At 39.7% G+C, this 22,157-nt stretch overlaps 1 protein-coding gene across 4 annotated transcripts in view; it reads left to right on the top strand.

The window, feature by feature from the left end:
• Positions 1-305: 305 nt before the first annotated feature.
• The window catches only part of daam2 (dishevelled associated activator of morphogenesis 2), a 106,472-nt gene continuing 84,620 nt past the window's right edge, over positions 306-22,157 (top strand). For 3 of the 4 annotated variants that reach the window (XM_047821159.1, XM_027168393.2, XM_047821163.1), the window contains exon 1: positions 307-598. The gene's annotated coding sequence lies outside the window, so the exon portion shown is untranslated. Of the gene's footprint in view, positions 599-22,157 lie in introns of all 4 variants that reach the window. The other variant, XM_047821162.1, reaches the window with a different exon arrangement.

Below are 22,157 nucleotides of genomic sequence, written 5' to 3' on the forward strand. Positions count from 1 at the left end.
CTGGCACTATAAGCAACAAAACTATCTTGTTACACCACTATATTTTAACACTGTTTATTAATGATCATCAATTAATTAATTAATTTTAAGCATTGCAGATAATATAGTGATTCCCTCTTTTTTTTTTCTTTTTTTAAACCTTGTTTTATATTCCCCTTAGATATGTTACTGAAAACATGTAGTTATCATGTGCTTATAATTAAAAAGAAATATATATATATATATATTCTGCGCATGCGCATCCAGGCTTATAATGCGTCAGTTCTGACAGCAGCTACAAGTATTCTGGTAAGATCCGTCGGCGTCATTGAAATGCTGTACGCCTTTAAGAGAGGTGGGCGTGTACAGGAGCTGCTCCGGCTTTACTCTGCTGATCAGATCGCACTCAAGGCACTCAGTCAGTCAGTCAGTCAGTCACAGGGCTCGGACCTGGAGACATTGGACACAACACACACACACACACACACACACACACACAACACACACACACACACACATATACACACATATCTGCTGCTGGCTTGAACCCTTTGGCTGTGACACCGTAAAACGGATTACATTTAAGCAACACGGCTCTTCTCTGAGATGAAGCTGGATGGTGAGTTTGGAGATTTGCGCACAATCGTGACCCTAAGTAACCCCGCGCGCGTGCTAATTCATTGACATCTACAGGTCTTCTACAGGTTTTTGGCTCTTTCAAACTGTTATCACGTTACGAGCTTCATCTGAACGTGAATACGATGTTTTACATGGCACTGCTAGGATCTGTAAATGTTGTGCTCACGTGCTGTTAAAACGGGCATGCGGTTGGGTTTTTTGTATTAATTCATCCGGAGACACTGCATTGCGCAATGACTGGAAATATTTTGGAAAAACAATCTGCTCTTTCTCTTTCTCTCTCTCTTTCCTCTCCCCCCCCCATCTCTCTCTCTCTCTCTCTCTCTCTCTCTCTCTCTCTCTCTACATATATATATGTAATTAATTATATATGGTGATTATATATATATATATATATATATATATATATATATATATAATATATATATATATATATATATATAATATAAATATAATTGTTGACGCTTTTGGTACTTTTCTTTGCATGCACAGTGTGTTGGTGGTTGAACTGAGATGATGTGAGATGCTAGATGATGCGGGTAGAGGGTGCTGCTCCCTCTCTGTGGAAAATCTTGCAGTTTCTTCTTTTTGTGCTAAATTTAGTCAGTGAATTTTGGGGATGGGTTTGATACATGCAACATTTCCTCTTATAACCCCGACTGTTTTATTTCTGCCATTTCTAAAGGCTTTAATTAAAATAGTGGGCTACTCCATGTGCCATCAAACAGATATGTAACCTGTGTATATTACTGTTGCACATGTCAATGTTTATTCTAAACACATCCTATATCACACAACAAAAATCGATCTTGTAATAATAGGAAATGCTGCATATTAATAGATGTAAAATGACAGGTTAAGCAGGTTTTTGTTATACATTGTACATTATGGGGTGAAATTCTGAGGTAGCAGGAAAACAATAAACATCGGTTAATGCTTTCACTCGATTTTGTGTGAAGTCGTTTCTCGGTGGTTATGAGCTTTTAATGTACCTGAAAAGATCGTAAATTGTAGTACAAGCTCTAGATCTCCACTGAGTTCCACTATTTTACAATAGTCTGTTACTTACAATAGTTTGGTGAAGTTGTTAGAGGGGGGAAAAAAGTGAATGGTGCCATGGTGTGGTGAAAGAAATAAAACAGAGAAGCTGGATGGGTTATGCCAAAATTCTCATAGGTGTGAATGAGTGTCTATGGTGACTCTGGTTTTCATCCCATTCATTGTTTCCTGGGATAGACTCGGAATCCACCATGAACCTGCCCAAGATAAAGTGGTTACTAAATCTGAATGAATGAATGAATGAATGAATGAATGAATGAATGAATGAGAGAACTGTATGTGGATTAAAGGGACTTTGGTAATTGTGATTGGAAAACTTAGGAGGATTATGTTGTAGAAATAACATTTTAATAAGATTAAGTTTTTTTAAGCTGTTTTTTTTGCCACTGTAATCTACATATATGAACACCATATAACCAAAGTAACTTTTTTTCCACACAGAATGCTTATGTGTATATGGCATATTATGGATCTGAACCTTCTTTTGCCTACATGCTCATGAAGGCAGGTCTGATGGAAACAGCAGAAATGCAGTCAAGCTTGTACTTTTATAGCCACACAATAATTGAACCAAAATGCCCAGCTGGATATTTTAACAAAGAGCCCTCTAGGTACTTTTAAAAACCCAAGCATAGCTTTCATCCAAGACCAACAACTCCACAGGGCTCGAATGTTTTCTCTGCCTGCTGATCAAGAGCTTGGGTAGGGAGTGCTACTCGGAAACCATGCCCACGTGTGTGGGCACTGGGCTGGATGCTTGTCTGCGAGAGGATATATGGGTGGAGAGAGGACTATTGTTCAGTGGAAGTCGCTGAGGTAAGGCACTTGGGCTCCTTGCTCATGGCCAGATGTTGTGCTTGGCAGTCATCCTGCTTTCTAAGCAGGTAAAGCTAGCTGTTTTGGGGGAAAAAAAAAAGTGGTTTTGTACTCAGGTCCTGATTAACACCAGTGGACCAATGGGTGTTGGATAAGACACAAATAGTACATGTGAGAATAAAAATTCAGTCTTTTACGCCCTGGTGTGGTGTGTGTATATATATATGGACCTGCTTGGGTCATAAACACCTAAAATGGATTTTGTAATTGAAGCCTGGGGTTCAGTTCATCTCAATGCAGTCAGTTTAATTCTGAAAGGGAGTTTAGATTAACTTTCATTAATGCTGTGTGAAAACTTGCCATTAGATTAGATTGCCAACTCTATTGCTCACTGTGTGAGTGAAACGACCACTTCCTTCCCTGTTGGCTTCTGTTCCAAGCTTCTGTCTGTTTGGCTCATTCACTGTTATGGAGAACTGCTGGAACTCTGCAGCATGGATACTGCTGGCACGGCTTCTCTGAGGTCTGGCAGTAATTAGCACCATGGTACAGTATATACAGCATGTCTGCATCGGGTCACAGTCCGGGTCTCCCGTTCTATGGCCTGCAAAAGTTGACTGCAGACGGAAAAGCAAACTCTTATTAATGGGTTCCAACTAAGCTTCTCTGCAGCAGACACACTGGAAGCCTTTGTTTTTCTGCTCCTTCAAGCCTGCTTTAATGCTGCGTTTGTTCAGTGCGGTGTGTAGACGGGTAGAGCTGGCAAAGAAATGGTCCTGGTGTTTAGAGGTCTGGCGTGGTTTTCTAACATTGCTTAGGTTTATGTGCACCGTCTGGCACCTTGTACCATTATACAATTTTGAGCACAGTGTTCAGGTGTGAGTAACTGAAGCAAAGAAATCTCAAAGTCTTTTCGAAGTTACTGTATGTGTCTGGCTTCAGTCTTACTTTGAAAGCAATCAAGCTGCCCTGTTAGGAAAAAAGGCTATCAAGCAAAACATTGTACAGTAGCTTGATGCTATCTTGGTAGAATTTATGGCTTGTTATTAACAATCTCTTGACATGTTCTCATTTGGGCCGGGTAGTTAGACAACGTAGGTCTTTATAACCCTGCTGTGATGAATTCTTAAATCTGATTGGACAGAAAATGTTAATTAATTTTCTATTAGAGCTGCAGAGCTGAATTCTAATCGCTTATCCAAATGGACTCATAATAATGCACACATTCTAACAGGTTGTGGTGTCTATAATGCTTTATACGTATAATGTACACAATAAGCCCAAATGTTTACGGACACCTGAACGTCTGCTACTGTAGAAAGCCTTCCCAAAAGAGTGAAGATTATTATTATACAGCAAAAAGGAACTAAAGCTGGAACGGGATGTTCAAAGAGCACGTATGACCGATGGGTCAGGTCCACAAACATTTTGTTTATATAAGACTCGGTGATGATTTGAGGAGCTTGCAGTTTGTCAGAAATTACTGCAGATTTTAGGCTACATTCATTTGCAACAGCTACAGTATCATAGCATGTAACTGTAAGGTAATTGCAGATTCTCCAAATCAAGAAATCTTCTGGGAAATAAAAAAGAGGCAAAAAAACAACAACAACAAACAAACAAACAAAAAAAACCCAGAAAATTGCTGGAGGGACTAGGGCCTTTATCAATAATGTAGAACTGTTTCTATGAGATGTTTATTAACATTTATTTATGTAACGTTTATGGAGTGAGTCTCCAGTATCAGTGCTTTATCATGTTGTGGTAAAGTTTACCATCATTGTGTTTTAAGTTTTTTTTTTTCTTTTCTTTTCTATAGTATGCCCCAAATCCCTCCACTCCATTACAGTGTGAATTTCTTTGGCCCAGTTGTAATTTGTAATTTGTTACTCTGACTTAAAACAGATAAAATGAAGGGATAGAAAAGAGAAAGATGACCGCTTTACCAGGCCTTTTTTTTAAATAATATAGTGATGGCATCTTATACCATCGCCATTCAAAATGAGCCTTGGTTTTATTGCAAGCTGTGATCATCCTGACCAAATGTCAGACGATCCAGATATGTGTTTCTGTGGGAGTTTGGATGGATCCCCACCTTCACATATTTTGGCGAACGGAAATAAATCTGGTGAAAATAACACAGGCCTTTCTTTAACTTTATTGCCAGCATATTTATGTTATTACGTAACATTTTGGACACATTTGAGCGACTTGTTTCTATTTGATTCTGATAGTTGGGGAACCTAGTATACGTGCTGAAGAGATACAAAGCATGCAGGAGTCATATTTGGGTATAAATGTGAGTCTGGTCTGTGTTGTTCAGGAACATGCTGAGATTCAGACTTTGGAGAATCCTCCTTAGTAGTGCAGAGAAAAGATGAAATGTTGTGTGAAATGTGTGTGAAATGCTTCAGAACATTGGTGTGTGAGAGGTTGAGAGGGTGTGTGTGTGAGTGATTGTGTGTGTGTGAGAGCAAGAGTGAATATGTGTTAGAATGAGAAGTGAGTGGGTGAGTGAGTGGGTGTGTGTGAGAGCGAGAGCGTGTGTGTGAAAGCGAGAGTGTGAGAGCACGAGCTAGTGTGTGCGAGAGCGTGTGTGCAAGAGAGTGAGAGCGAGTGTGTGAGAGAGCGAGAGCGTCTGTGTGTGAGAGAGCGAGAGCGTCTGTGTGTGAGAGAGCGAGAGCGTCTGTGTGTGAGAGAGCGAGAGCGTCTGTGTGTGAGAGAGCGTGTGTGAGAGCGCGTGCGTGCGCGAGAGCGTGTGTGAGAGCGCGTGCGTGCGCGAGAGCGTGTGTGTGTGAGAGAGCGAGAGCGTCTGTGTGTGAGAGAGCGAGAGCGTCTGTGTGTGCGAGAGCGAGAGCGTCTGTGTGTGAGAGAGCGAGAGCGTCTGTGTGTGAGAGAGCGAGAGCGTCTGTGTGTGAGAGAGCGAGAGCGTCTGTGTGTGAGAGAGCGAGAGCGTCTGTGTGTGAGAGAGCGAGAGCGTCTGTGTGTGAGAGAGCGAGAGCGTCTGTGTGTGAGAGAGCGTGTGTGAGAGCGCGTGCGTGCGCGAGAGCGTGTGTGAGAGCGCGTGCGTGCGCGAGAGCGTGTGTGAGAGCGCGTGCGTGCGCGAGAGCGTGTGTGTGTGTGCGTGCGCGAGAGCGTGAAAGAAATGTTGTGTGTGGGTTTGTGTCTCCGACAGCTCTGGAGTGCTTCTGGGAAATACCTGTTTGGAGAGGAAGTGCTGCATGGAAGGAATGCACCACTATGCCAGCCAGATCAGACACGTGCTCAGGACAGGCAGCACCCAAGCATGCTATGGTACCAACATCGTCATGCTTTTTTGCTGTTTGCTTTCTCTTGTCCTTTTAATCCTCTCGCCATACAATCACACCGTAAGACTTCCTCTCTATTTGTACCTGAGGTCTTAATACTCCTTCCTTTGTGATGGGATTTCTCTGAAAGAAAGGAAGAACGTTAAGCTCCCCTCCCTGCTCTGTGAGTCCACACACCACCTCTCCCTACGTTGTCTTTTGCAGCCTCATTTCCTACTCCAGTTTATCAGGCACAGGATGTAGTCGCTCTGAGGAATAAAATCAGTTATGCTAAGCAGTGATTAATTCATGGTAACACTCCTTAACCCAGACATCTAAATATTATAATAACTGGCTGGAGAGCTATTTTCTGTCCGGACCTGTTTCTTTTTTCCAGCACTTACAAACACAATGTTTCATTGTTTTCTTCCAGAACCACTCGAGTGCTGCATTAGTGGCATGGAGATCGCTTTCCTGCTTCTCTGCTCTGTATAAGAATAACAAAAGACTGCTGTCTTGGCTACCTACGAATTTTCTTTCAGTTATACCCGGATCACTGTGCAAACACTGGTGGAGTTCAATAATATGGGGAATTTATTATTTTAATGACATTTAGTGACTAATATGTACATATTTCTGAATGGTCTAGACCACCATGTCCTGAAGCAGCACACAAAAGGAATCTATAATATAATCTTTTTTTGCCAAGTATTAGGAGCAGGTGCATCGCTAAAATCGGTGGGGGAACTGTTAAGCCTTTAGTCAGAATGATTTAGCACTGGTATAATGGCCTCTGTGACTTCATCCCATTTATTTTGCTTTGCCTCATGCCCTTGTTCATGCCTCGTTCATTCACCATAACCTTCCCCCGCTCAACCTCCAGCCTCTGAACTCAATAAGACGCTTGTTTCGGCCCCCTTAACTCCCTCACATTTACAGACAATTAGCTCCCGTCAAAACAGGCCACATGACCGGCCATAAAGCCGGAGGGGCACTACTTGTCACACCCCAGCCCCCTCATTGACTAATGTTACACCAAGCTACTGAAAATGAAGGGGGAGGTGAAAAAGGCTGGTCATCTATTTTGTGTTCTGCTCATGCTCAGCACAAAGCTGTTCTTTCTTTCACTGGGGATCTAAGGCACATATGGAAACGTTTTTCCTCCCCGCCAGACGTAAGTTTTCCCCTCACCTAATACTACCCTCTTCAGCTTCCATCGCTCCATCACTGAGTTGTGCAGCTGGATGAATCTCTTCCAAAGTCCAAGTGGCTGTGCGGGCACTCGTAGATTTGTATCATTAAAAAAAAAAAAACGGCGACGTAGTAGTTCTAGAGTAAAAATATCCCAAAACAACTAGTGGCGTTCACAGCATTAATCGATTTCTAATCTGATTGGATGGCTGGTTGCTGAGAGTTGAGCTTTTTTGCTCAACACCTTCCACTTCTAATAAAGGCAAGTTCAACTTCAATATTTCTATAAAAGGCAGCACGACATATTTTAAAGACACGAAAAAGATCTCGAGATAGAAACCCCACAGATTTTGAACGGAGGGACATCCATCATATGGCAGAATACTTAGGAGTTTGGCTGGATTCGAAGATGGAAAGATACATGATGGAGAGCAGCTCCAAACTACACTACATTTTTTTGAAGGCAGCTATTCAGCAGCTCATCTTAAATCATCTTTATGCTTTTGTTTGGACTCCTGAGATCAGCCGGACTTCGCAAACATCTATGTGACGCTGCAAGGAATGATGTGCAACCTTTGGTATTTAATGGAGTTTAAAATAGAAAAGAGCACATTGTGCCGTCGTGACCTTTCCAAATAATTTTTTTTTCAAAATGATATTCGGTGGGACTGGCAACAGATTTTCAGAGCGTCCTGTAGCGAGCATGGCTTCATCAACTCTTCCCACATTTCCTGTGAACAGAGATGTGTCTGACCCAGCTGCCTTCCGGGAGTCCAGATACTGAGAGCCTTTAGTACACTTATGCTCCATTAAGGCCTGAAATATGGGAAATGGAGAATGAAATGGGTTGTTGCCTCTCAATGACCCTTTCACTTAAATGCACAGGAAAATTGGTGGTATGATGATTCTGGATCCTTCTTGTTATTATCTGCTAGATTCTTCTGACATTATTTCAAGAAGTTTGGGTATTAGGCAAAAAAAAAAAAGGAAAAGCTTCCCGCGAACCTGACTTTAAATCTTGATCAGTTGGGAACAAATCAAAATGAAAATAGAAGTCTGATGATAGTCGCATTCTTTTCAATGACGTTCCGAGGGTCAGCTGTACAGTGTTATTGGATTCCTGTAGTCCCATGGATGGATATTTTATGACCATAGCGGCCCTCCCCCAGTGTACGAGGTCAAGACACTGCCCTGCACAGCACTGTGTTTATTTGTTTGATTGTGGGAAAATTCCTGCAATATCCGTGAGAGAGCCTACCCCATTCCCCGACTCGTCCTTCCCACAGGGGCTTGGGTCTGCTTCTCTCAGCAGCCCCACTGACTGGCAGAAGGCTCTGGAAACACATAGTTAGTTAAAGGGTTTTAGCTCAAATGCATCAAATTTTCACATCCTTGTTTGCGAATCTGTGTGTTCAGGGCCCCCGCAATGAAACGTCGTCCCATCCAGGGGGTATTCCCAACTATTCCCAACTGATGCACAGCACTATCCAGGATTAAACGGATATTGAAAATTAATGAATGAATGAATAAATGAATAAACAAAGGTTAGTATTTCACACCGAGTACGCTTGAAGGAAAGAATTAGGAATCAGAAAAGAAACAGGAAGCTCTCTGGCTTCTCAGGACCTCTGTAGCGCTCTGTAAAAACGCTCCTGAAAATTTGCTCAGATCGATGTCCAGGCGAAGGGGCCAAGGAGGAGATGGAGATCTTGATGCAATGTAGAACTTGGAAATGTCTAAGCACCACAGGTTTACTTTGGCCTTTTTCACCTGATCATGCATAGAAAAAAGAAATCTGTATTTTGAATGTAAAATATTTTGAGGTTGTAAAGTCATTTCGAGCTGCCTTAGTGCCCCGGTCGAACGATTTGCACTTTGGCTTGGGGAATAGACGGATTGTGTTCTTTTATGGGATTGAATCATGGGAGAATTACGCTAAGACACGGTTATTTTTAGGCATGTCTTTACTTTCATATTTAGTATGTTGTATGCGTTTTAATGACATTTTCCTTCCGAGACACTATACGTGCAATATGATTGCTTCACTCAATTCTTAACGTGTTTTCCTTGTTGTCCATGGCACAGTTCCAGACACTCGAAATCATTTCGTTCATACCTATAATGCTCAGAAGTGCTAAACCTGTTTTAGGGTAAAAAACAAAAGTAAAAGTGAATATTAAAAGGTTGGCTTCTGTATTTCACATGAAGCTGATGCTGAATAAAAATAGTGCCATGTATCACCTTAGGGAGTAGTATTTCTAATCCAGCAATTTCGCTTCTTTACTTTCAGTGTGTTTTGGCATCTATTGCCACAGTTCACACTGAAAGTATCTCATCTTCAGCAATTCTGCAGCTCCACTAACTCATATTGATTGTAGATCATTTTTCCCTTATTGGAAAAAACAAATAATAAAAAATACTTTACTAATTCATTTAACAAACAAATGTATCCACCTCACCAATTAATTGTTTCAAATTAATTAAATAAATGATTAAATATTTAATATTTGTGGTGGATAAATATCCTTGAAATCATGTATTAAAGGTGGGGTCTCCGATATTTGAGAAATGCTTCTGAAAACTGCGTTAGGCCATCAAACAAAACAAAAATCAAAACAAACTTGTAGCCAATGAGCAGAAAGGGGTGGGTCTTGTCAATATGGGTGGAGAGAATGTCATGTGTGCATGTGCGCATATTCACAGATTGGAGTTTCCCGAGTCAATAACTCCTGAGCTAAACACTGTTACTACACAAAACGCGGTTGTAGCTGCCTCTCTACATTACTACGATAGAAAAGAGGTGTTATTTGTGTAGTAACAGTAAACACGAATCTGTGAATACGCGCCAACTTCCCGCTCCTTCAGTTCTCTCCAGCGCTGGATCGCTGATTCTATATTAACATGGGTCCTTACGCCTTATCGTAAGACTTTCTAAGCTTTTATACTTCATGTCAATGTTAAAACCGCTTTCTGCTAATGTCACACATGCGCACTGAACACCATTTCCGCCCATATCGACAAGACCCGCCCCTTTCTGCTCATTGGCCACATGTTTGTTTTGATTTTTGTTTAGCTTGTCGTCCCGACTCAGTTTTCTGAAGCATTTCTCAAATATCGGAGACCCTATCTTTAATATTAATGGCACAATACAGTGCTTTTTAGGGACCCCCCCCCCCCCCACGCTTAAAATGCTGTATTAAGAAGAAACACAATTGGGATTATAGGTCATGAATATACAAAAGAACTCATGGTATTGCAGTGGAGGTAAAATAACTATAGTTCACAAAATTATCCAGGAAAAAAAATATATAAAATCTGTGACTGCATAAGTATTCACTCCCTTTAGGGGATTATTTCACTGGAGTCGACCTGTTGCAATTAAAGTGTCGCATCCTCTTCCTGGAAGTCCCCAGTAAACCAACAGCATCCTGATGACCAGGTTCCTGATTGTTTACAGTATCACAAACTAGGAACATCCTGTAGAGTCCTGTTATTAAGTTCTTCTTTTGTTATTTGAAATGGTAAAAAAATTATTTATTAAATTATTCACCCCTAGTGCAAAACAAGTCGTTACTTTTCTGGGGCACATCTGAAGCCCGCAGCCAAGTATCTTCTCGCAAATCACTGGAAGCACATAACTCTGTACTTACTCTGTGAAGATTATTTCATAAATCATGCAGTTAAAAACAGCAACTTCTGGAATCTGGTAAAATCTGAGGATCGTGTCATCCATATGGAGATATTAATTTTGTTCTATTCCAAAAGTCAGATGTAGGTTTTTAAATATACATAAAGCTACAAACATGGCAGAAAAGCTAAATCACAGATACTACATGCCTGGAAAACACATGGAGTGTTTATGACAGGCTGAACACTTTATATACAATACATTACAAAGAAGACCGCATTCATCACTGCTGTTTATAGCCTTTTTCAGACTACTGTGTGTTTACATGTATGGATGAACACGATGACTAGATGTAGTGTAAATCCTCTAATAGCTCTAAGATTATATCCTAAAACACAGGTTATCCTTTTCTTTTTCCTTCAGGCATTAAATTGTTCTCCCAGAGAACGGCCTTTCTCGCCGTCGTCAGGAAAGCTTGCAAGCTGAGTGACAAACCGCATCATTTGTAGCAAGAAAGCATGCTAGCCATAAAAATACGTCCTCCCCGGAGAGTTTGTGCAGCAAAATGAGGCCCTCAATTTCAGCTTTCTTTCTCACTGCACAGCTTTTGCCTCTTCTGCACTGTTGGTGTACTGCAAATGGACTGTCGAGTGAAACGTACCATCCCTTTTGCGCTAAAGTTCTCAAGCATTCCCACCTCAAAGACATGTAACAGCTGCCATCACACGTGGTTTCAAATAGCCGGCCGGGGCCTTTATAATAAAAAAAAAAACTATGCACGCCAGTCTTTTATTGGGGTTTCACCTGGGGTCATGCTTCAAAGCATGAGAAATATCATTTTGGGGTATAATTTGCTACTATAATTTGTTAGCATGATCTTGAACATACACAGTAACCTGTGCATGTGACCCAGTCCAGGCTCCTCAGGAGGAGGGTAGTGTAAATCCTCCATGTGGCATGAGTCCAGGACCTCACTGCACACCTCTTGCCTCTCCTCAGTGATTCATAAATACAGAATGATCTGTTATCTGTATCCAGGAAGACGGCTAATAAACAAAAGTCACAAGCCAAGAGTTAGGTACAAACTTTATTCCTGTGTGTATTAGCAACTAAATGACCTCTCCGGTTGTGGTGTACATGGCAGGATAAAACACTTTACCAATATGTTCGAGATGTCAAGTCTGAGATGGTGTGTTTTTTGTTTGGATGCTTGTATGGAAAAGACTTCCACACATTCCTTCCAGAAGTGAATCCAGTGAGGCAATGAGGAATTTTGCCCACAGAATTATAATTTGATAATGACTTGCCTTAAATAATGATGCTGGTTCTTTCACTGATAATAATGTGGTGGTCTCTTTTAAGATGATCGTGTGGCTTTCTCCAATGGAACACACACACACGTCCTGACGGTTTGCCACCAGGTTGCCTGGGCAACAGGCTGAGGAACAGAAACGGTGAGATGTTGTACGAAGCAGTGGGCTTTGGAGCAGGAAATTTTGCACATTCTTTATCTCTGAGCTGCTGGATGTTAGGCAAAGCACCAAGCGAACCTTTTTTTTATTCACATTCATCCTTTTGAGAAAAACCCTTTTTTTTAATTTAAACTCTCCAAACCTAAAAACTTAGGCAAAGATTTGGACTGACAAAAATAATGAGCAAGATATCGTCTGCTCACTGTGTAACCGTGTAAAAAAGGATAAAGTGACGAAGTGAGAAGTGAGTTAAGGAAAATGGAAGGCAAAGCCTGCTCGGTTTGACTTCGCAGTACTGCAAGTTACGTTGATGGATAATAACCATTAATGCCACTGAGTTTCCTCCTGGTTGTGGTGGGAGCAGGGGCCAGACTAAACAACAGGCCATGCTCAGTCTGGGATTAACGCCAATAAAACCTGGATCATGCTAAAACACTCTGCCGACATCACCATAATCCAGACTGCTAGCTGTGCCTTATCTAGATTTCGAGTGTGCTTTTATGATTGAGCGTTTTCCCAATGCTCCCAAAAATATTAAGTGTCGGGTTTTCGTTATGTGGAAGATATAGACCATGAGCTGCTGTTAATCAGGAAATATTTGACATGGACAGATTACCAGAGAATCCAAAAAGAGCCTTGAGAGTTTTCCCAACTACTTTTTCTTATTTACTGGCAGCTTTCTCTTCCATTACCATTTCCGATACCATTTCTCACCAGTGGTGTTGCAAAAAAAGGATGCAAGTATTTGGTCATATTTAATGCAGAATGTAAACCGAGAAAGCGCTGCTGTTTCACTATCAAACTTTCCATCCTCACCTTTTGCTGCTTGCCATTTGACCCAGAATACATTAGAAGAAATCTACAGCTGAATTACTTTTCAATGAATGCTTATAGCTAATAGCTGTATTAGGCTGTTTTCCAATCCAGACATTAGAACCTCTCTTGAGGAAATGACCTCAACTTTAGACTGGGAAACGGGTAATGAATTGTAGCATGTATAATGAAAGTGTGATCATTTTCAGTGTTTTTGCCCCCCCCCCCTCCTGTATTACTAGAAGTCTAAAATTCAAAGCTTTACACCAGTTCATTTATTTTTCATGCCTGTATATTCTAAATGGCATTACATCTCCTTCTTTAAAATCTTCTCATGGCATTAAAAAAAACAATGTTAGCATAAATCATTTATCCGAAGTGATGTATGATGTTTAGCACTGATGCATCTGAATGACTTTTCTAACTAAAGTATTACCTCAGATCAAGCTACCAGTGACAGGACATACATTAGTTTTTGAATGATTTGATGCTTCAGTTTCTTCATTACAGTCTTTTCTACAAATGCTAGTAAACTAATGACAATTGGCTAACTTGACAGGAAATTACATAAACTTTAGGATGTTCACATGATGGGTTCAGAATGAACAGAATCAGTTTAAAGCCAGCAGCTGACAAAATAGACAGCAGTTTCATTCATATGCTAATAAGGTTTATTAGCCTGCAGTTTGGCTAGTTAACTAGGTCATGTAGGTTAACTAAACATTAGCTTGCAATATTTAGCCATATTATTTTAACATTAAAATTATTAATAATAAAAGTATTATTTCACGAAACATACAGTACTCATACTGTTATCTTTCAAATTTTGTGTGTTTTTCAATTTTTTATGGATAGCATAACAAAGAATAGCATCGGCTATACATTTGTGCTCCTAGCCCTATTCTCACTTTTACAGTGTATTAAACCTTCTACTATAATCTACTACAAAATTAAATATTCTGCTATAAAATTACTATTATTTATTTACCAGTTGGGGTGAGATGCATCTTTACATATCCGTCAGAACAGATCCCCATGTGCTGGCATTAGCGTTCTGTCGGTTTTGCACACTTTTATTTTTCTTGGTGAGTCATTCATTCTTTCATTAACCACACCTTATTATTACATAGACATGATGATGTATGGAAAGAAATGAATATTGACACAAATGTTAAATCGTGATTTGTAATACAAAGGCAATAGATGTATCAGGTTGGTGCTATTATTTCAGGAAATGCTAAACTAACTTTGTTCTGTCCATTCAAGCTAACACGTCTCGACCTTGTCACTCGCGTATGAGTGCTTTAATGAGAACAGTGTGTGCTGATTCAGTATTGAATTGCTACTGTGGTGGATGATTGACCTAGTTTTATTTTTTGCGGTTAAGTATTTTGATTTATTGTTTGTGTCTGAATAAGTGATGTGCTTGAAATATAAAGCTGAGCATACTGGAGAATTTGAATCAGACATGCACAGTCATCCTCAAATGGAAAAGGTTGGAACGGTTGTGCAGTGGCTTAGAGGATGCTAAATTCACTATTAAAATTAAATCCAAGTATCCTTTTTAAACCAGATACATAATAAAAGAAGAAACAGTAGTGTTACTGATGTTTTTTTTTATTTCTCCTCACATTGTCGGATGAACTCAATCAAATGAGCTCCAATTCTATATCAGACTGTTTGATAACGTTATAGAATGCAGATCCTCTAAATGTAGTCCTACAATTAAAGAAACTGGCCACGTTCTGTTTACGTCTTCAATCATCGCTGTTTGGGCTCGTTCAGAAAATGGGCTCAAATAACCGGAAACAAGCATCAGTGAAACAAAAGCAATGTTATGTCTAGACAACATTTGTTTGCTAATTAGCTGGCTACAGTACATACCTGGCTGCTATAAGTCATTCCCCGTTTGGTTCTATGTGTCGTGATTAAACCGATGAAACATCAGGCAAATCAGCTGCCTGTGAGCATATCACATAATACATTATAGAACGCTCTAAACTCACAATTATCATGACGTGAGGTTCTTTTGGAAATTCGAGCAAAAAATTCTACAGAGTGAAGCTGCTTTTAGTGCAGGCTCACGGTCCATTTTAAGGGCAAAGTTTAGTGGTAATGCTATTCAGAAAAGCTAACAATCAGCTACAACAATGGCATAACATTAATCTTACATGACCTGCCCATGTTTTCTGTTATGGTATTACATGATTATGAATTTTTTTTTATAATAATGTTTGATATTAATGCAGACAGTATGCAAGAAAATTTTCTTAGTAAGATTGTGTGTAGAAGTTTCCTATATATATCCTATACTGGATTGTCGAGTTCTCAACTCATTAGTCATCAAAACTAACCAATATTTTTTGGCATCAACATCACTATTATAATTTTATGATTAGTTATAGGACAATTTCAACATCATGGCTTTGAATATTCTCATGAAACAAATGCACACAGTCTGGGGAATTTACAAAAATTCTATTTTATAGAACAAAGAATGTTTCCCGAATTATTTAATATAATTTCTTCCTAAAAGATTTCATGTTTTTAGAACAACACAAGACTTATGAGGCTTTTGTGCTTTTTATAGGTGCAAATAGCAGAGTGTTTCTTGTTACTTTTACAGGCGGGACACGCTGGCATGTTGCTTAGCACCATGAAGACGTGAGATGTTTTTTTCTTGTACAAAAATCTGAAGGGCCAGAACTAAAAGTCTTATAAACAAGATAGCTGAAGCAAAGAACAAACTGAATCTAAGTGTATTTTAGCTAGAGGATTGTCTGGTCTTGCCTTTTGATGGGAGCTGCTTGTTCATGCCGCCTGTACTCAACCCCACCCAGATTTGGATTAGTGCCTTCGGTGCAGGCATGAATAAGTGCATGAATATCCTCTTATTTCTTCCAAAGATAATTTTGCGAGTGTGTTTTTGCACTCTGTTTTTGGAACGCAAGCTATTGGCTGTAATTATAAACCGGCTAGGGAGAAATTTCACTCTATTACCCAGTCTCAATCCAGTCACTGCTCCAAGACTTCACTACAGTATTGTTTTGCATCTCACAAAAGTGAGTCAAATTATGCATAACATCAGTTACAGCTACTGAGCAAATACACCCAGTTCTCTCGGCTGCATAATAAAAAATGATCTCCATAAATTTTTTGCTGGCCCTGTTCGTTTTACTGTGGGATTTACTGTTGCATTAAAGTGCAATCCTGGCATTTCAGCAGTTTCGCTACGTTCTTGTGAAAAGAAAAAAAAAAAAAATGTTGAAAGCTTCTATTAATGCATGCTGTTTTAGTGATTGGGCTGCAGGGTTTAAATATAAATTATTCACTCTTCACTGTTTTTGGTGGCGTGAACATTAGAAGACGTGGAGAGACATGCCCAGAGTTTGCTGTGGATGATCTGAATGCTGAATGAATGCTCGGAGAGGGAGATGTGTTCATAAGAGGTGGAGGAGGTGGAGCAAGACTCTCCTGACGCTTGCCTGCAGAAGTGTCGCGTGGCTACGGTTGAGAAGTCTGGCAGGCACAGCTGCTTCAAATCAACACTCCCCAGAAATAAGCACAAAGAACTCCCTCATCCTCGGCAGAGCAGACCCTTTTCCCCTTTTTCCATCACTGTATCGTTTACTCCCTCACTCGTGTACTGCTCCCGGTGAAGAGTGCAGTCACTGTTGCTCCTCTGGCTCATTTGTGTATGTATCCATACTCACTTCAGTTCAATTCATTTTCTTCTGGTCAGGGTTGTCGATCTTTTTTGTATTTTAAAAAGTTTCTAACATCAGATAATTTAACAGTGCGGAACGGTTTGAATGTTGTTTATAGATGTACCTTGGATAGGACACCAGTTCATTGCTTGGCACCTTGCACACCAACATTCACCTCCTGAGCACTTTAGCATAACCTCTCCATGTACAAGCATGTTTATGGCAGGAAGGAGGAATCTAGATGGTTAAGGAGCCATTTTGTAGAATTGAAAATGAAAAATTTCAAAAGCCATGCTTTCTAGAACCTTGTCTTAAATGTGATTAATTGTCTTTTGTCTTATTATTGTATAATCCTTTTTACCAGTACAATGGCACTTGTAAATCGACTTGTCGACTTATCGGATCATTTTTAGTCAATATAAACACAGAATTTTAGTGGTTGAAGATAACAATTAGAAATTGTAGAGCAGAAACAGGTTTTACATCATCATTTTCTTTAAATATTTAAACATTTGTATTGAAAAAACTAGTAGCTCCTAGTAGGTTAGGTAAAAAGAGCAATACTTATCAACACCTACAAGTACGAGCAAGTAATCTCCACTGTGGATTGTGACATGGCAAAGAAATTCAATACTGAACATGGACACACCAAAACAGGAGCAAATTTACTGTTTTTTCCTCTGGTAAAAAGAGATTGTAGATATGCGTTAAATATAAAGTAAATAAATAGAAATATCTGTAGATATGCGTGAAATATAAAGATAATCACATGCAGATACTTCGTACATTTGTATTTATACGTTCCATGGACACAATATTTGATCTAATGATTATGGCGATGTTTGTGAGACCGTTTGTTTAAATAACCGATCCTTCTGGTCCATATCAGAGTAGCACTTGGATGTCCATTTGAAGCTGTTGAAGCCAAGGTCAAAGATCAGTGCTTTGCTTGTTCCTGAGGAATGTGAGCATTGCAAAACATTGCTAAGAACGTGCGAGGAACATGCTGTCCTGTGTTGAAAGCCATAGTAAATCTGATAAAGTGCTGGACAAGTGGGGGCTTTTGTCCAGGAGGAGCAGGAGACACATGTGCCTGAGCAGTGTTAAGGGTCAGAGGGTTTCCTCTATTTCATTAGAAGTACTAATATAAAAAAGAGACAAAAATGTTAAGCTCTTGTTAACTCCTGGAGCACAAAGTTGTTCAGAATGACAACGGATGAGTTTGGTATGTCCTGATTTATTTCTTACTCATGAAGTTCAGTCTAGGCAGTCGTACACGTACTTGGAGTACAAGTTTTGGGGATGCAGCTTTTGAGGAAATACTAAAAGAAGATTTAAAATGACTAGGTTCTGCTAAAGCACCAACCTTTATAAAGGTGTTTTAAGGGGTTTATTTATTTATTTGTTTGTTTGTTTGTTCTAAGAATTTATGAATTCATGCGTTCTTGATTAAAGGATGCAACAACATATCGACGTTAAGTCGTTTCTAGCATGGACGTATAGGAAATGTCTAGCATATTGTGTTAGAGGTCACACTTCTGATCTTGTGATTGACTCAAGATGTACAATTATTCTCTAGTTTCTACTGCTAATTCTTTAGGGAATAGGCGACTTTGTTGCTGACTGAATCCGAACAGATTGTACTCGGCATCTCTAAAAAAAAATAAACAGGAAGTGTTTGTTTTAGTTTTTAGACATAGGGTTAAATTAGGTGATGTTAATGCTCAGTCTAAAAAAAAAACATGATGTTCCTATTCTAGAGGCTGTAACCTAATTTAGGTATAGGATTTGGATATGGATGAAATCACAAAAAATGGACTCTATCGATGCCGTCTGTAATGGCATCATTAGAAGAATGTCAGTCTTTGATTTCATGACGATAACTGTATTGTTAACCTCCCTTTTCCTGGTGATTTGCTAATTTCAGACGAGCATGTCAACACTAAACTGTTTTTCTGCCTCTTGTAAACACATTGCTGAGATTTTTTCCCCTGACAGCTGTTTACAGATGATATGCCTCCCTAGCGAAGCTTTATGTAAACACTTCCTATTTGTCCACATTGTTGTGACTTAATCAAGTGGATACGCAAGGGCAGCAGACTCCTTAATCTCCATGTCTTCAGACAAGGTTCACTCATTTCAATGCACCCTGCTTCATCAGAACCCCAAGGTCATCCAGGAGGTCGGCGGAGGTCACGATCTGAGACGTACACCTGTTTCTTGGGTCTCCTTGTTATACAGATGATGACTTGCAGATGTGGCATCAGAAGAGATGTATGTAATACACAGATGTCTGCAGACATCCAGCCATGAACCAGTCTCATATTTCCACGTGTCTTGTATCTGCAACACAACTGTGCAGTTTATGGACATGTGGGTGCTGATTTATATGTTTCGAGAATTCTACACATGGAACACTTTTTAAAACCTGCATGCCTTTACTGTGCTTATAAAAGTAAGGTTAAAAGTTACCTTTGGTAAAGGACACAGCCATCAAATTGGTCCTTTGGTGTTTGTAAAATTTAATGGTTTTGAATATCATGCTATTTGACCCATGTATCTAGACCTGTGGCAGTGTAATTCTGGTCTGCTTGCTTAGCTCAGCAACATAGAAACTGTAAACAATATTCCAATCATTTTTAAATAAGCATTAGAACATGCAACTTTTACCGTTAATTATTGCTAAAAAGAGGTTGTGCCTTTAAGCTCTAGGTTGCAGATTTATGTGGCAGAAAGGATCACTGCTTGGAAGTGGTTTAGACTCTAATTTCCTGCTTCCTGATCTAAGGTCAGGTTTGTTGCACAAAGTGTAGACTGTAAGCAAGTTTATACATTTAATTGTTAATGAATAGCTCTTGACCGTCATTGACCTGCAGTGATATTTAAGACCGAATACAGCAATGTAAGACCACGGTGTCCGATCTTATCCGTAAAGGGCCGGTGTGGGTGCGGGTTTTCATTCCAACCAAGCAGAAGCCACACGAGAGTCTACTAAAAGCCAAGAACAACTGATTAAACAGGTGGAATCAGGTGTGGCTTCTGCTTGTTTGGAACGAAAACCCGCACCCACACCGGCCCTTTGTGGACAAGATCGGACACCGCTAATGTAAGAAGTATATAAAGAAAACTTGTGCAATGGGTTTGACAGTAGAGTAGCTGGACTCTATAAATGCAAAACAGACTATTTGGGCTAATTGGGTTGTGGCAGGAAGGCGAGTTCCTGAACAACATAAATTTGTAAAACTACCACAACCACATGACAAGACAGGAAAAAAGCTGGGTTGTATTTAGTTGCCAAAGGTTGGAACCATCCGGGTGTATTCTCTGTTTGTTTGCATATTGCTGTCTCCAAGTAACAGGGAAACACTTGTATTTGTGAAGGTTTGGTCAGCTAACAAATTTACGTTGAGCAATGTATGGTTCCTAATCATTAGTGTGGTCATTATTCTTCAGTTGTAATAGTCTATAATGTATTTAATCAAAAAGTATGCAAAATCGTATAATTATCTCTTAGGATAACTATTGCATTGTGTGTCCAAGGGTTGAGAGCAATTTGTTGCTACATAAATGTGTGATAAAGTTAAGTTTTAATGTATTTTGTTTGTGGACACCTGCCTATCACATCTGTGGGTTTTGAACATGACATTGCAGATTTAATTCTCCTTTATTGTTATAATAACCTCTACTATCCTGGGCACTAGATTTTGCAGTATGGCTTTGGCGATTTGTGTTCATTCAGCCACAAGAGCAGTAGTGAGACCAGGCGATGATGTTGGGTGAGAAGGTCTGAGGTACAATCTGTGCTCCAGTTCGTCCCAAAAGTGTTCAGTGGGGTTGAGTCAGAAGCAGTGGTCTGTGCAAATTACTCATTTTGGCAAGCCGTGTCTTCATGGAGCTGGCTTTGTGCACGGTTGCATTGTCAAGCTGGAACTGGTGTGAGCCTTTAAGTTCAGTGAAGGGAAATTACAATCCTACCTTTGGCCATATAGTGTAGAATTCAGTTTCCTGGTTCTTCTAGGTGTCCTTGTTTGGATCTTTGTAATAACCAGGACTGTTTTTTTGAGATATTTGAATACACTGAATATTTTCTGATTACTCTCTTCTGATTAATGAAGAAGAACAACTGAATCTGTATTCGTATTAGATATTCACGATCTGCATAATCCAGAAATGCATGTTAACACCAGTAAGTCTGCTATAGTATACTCTTTTTTTTTTTTTTTCCTTCTAGAATTGTTATTGCATTATTTTAAGATGTCACTGCAAACCTTTTGATCAGCTGTACCTTGACCAAATGTTGCCACATGACCAGTCAGAACAGCATGTTATTCATTAAATGGGATGCAAGCAATGGCTGAATGGCTCAGCTTCTATATTTGGATGACTCTTTTGTCAACACTGTTTGTTATTTCACCAATTAGCATGATTTTTCTGCCCCAGAAAGGTAAGTGATGATGATTTTGCAGCTAGAGGTCAAATCCGGGCCCCGGCCTGATTGCTGACACCGCAATCAGGCATACCATTACATACACACAAACACATGCTCTAGACAAAAAAAACACATTTTTATTTATAATCCTCATACTGATAAATTTTTAGGAAGGCAGGTTGGTTTTGGTGTGGCTCTGCTCCTTTTTGGTGTGTTTATTTTATTTTTTATTTTATAATCTGTAGAGCTGTCACGGTGTACCACAGGGCTCAATCCTGGCTCTTGAGAGAAAAGGCACAGACAAGAGAACGACGCACTGTCTGTTTAAGCCATTTTGGGCTTGGTGATAAATAGAGGTTAGAAGAGGTTCATGGCTCTTGAGGTCAGTCTGTGAATGCCAGTGATTTACTTATTTTGCAGTTTGAAAGAATGTTTCTGCCTTGCGTCCCATTTTCGGCACTCTTAACACCTTTTGACTCAGACTGAATTAAAGGAACGTTGATTTGTCGACTACAGACAGCCTTTTTGCTGTATCCAGAACAGAAGCAAGAATATACTGTTGGGTGTTTCTGTAAAACTGACAGTATATTTGAGTGTACTGTGCAGGAACTAAGAATACTGTCCAGATCTTTACCAGCATCCAGTAATTCCTAAAATGCTGTCAGCCATGCAGTTTGGATTGCTGTGTTACGGGTATTTGAAGGCATGGCTTCCAAGCCTACTATTAAGCAAAGAAGCTCTGTCTCTTGTTGCATTTTATTGCTTTTGATCGCTGTAATTTTTTTGGTAAGTGGTAAGAGTGGTAGAAAACATGCCTATGGCACTTTACCTGATTTTAATGTACACCACTCATAAACCATTTTACTTTTGGGTCTTCCAATTCAAATACTTGTTTTTAAATTCAGATTCCTTAAGGGTCCCTTGTGTAGGGTTCTTTGCTTCCTTAAGAGATTGTACTTTAAACCCTTTCTGAGAAGGAAAACCTTGTATTTCTAGTCTTATAGAGACACTAGCAAATTACTTCGTTTAGGATGGTACATGGAGAACCTTGTGTTTCAAATAACCAGGTTTTTGTTGCAACTTGTCAATATGATTACATCATGGATTACCGATCAGGTAAATCAGCTAATCAGATTC

This window comes from Tachysurus fulvidraco, chromosome 12 (assembly GCF_022655615.1).
Source record: "Tachysurus fulvidraco isolate hzauxx_2018 chromosome 12, HZAU_PFXX_2.0, whole genome shotgun sequence".
NCBI lineage: Eukaryota > Metazoa > Chordata > Actinopteri > Siluriformes > Bagridae > Tachysurus > Tachysurus fulvidraco.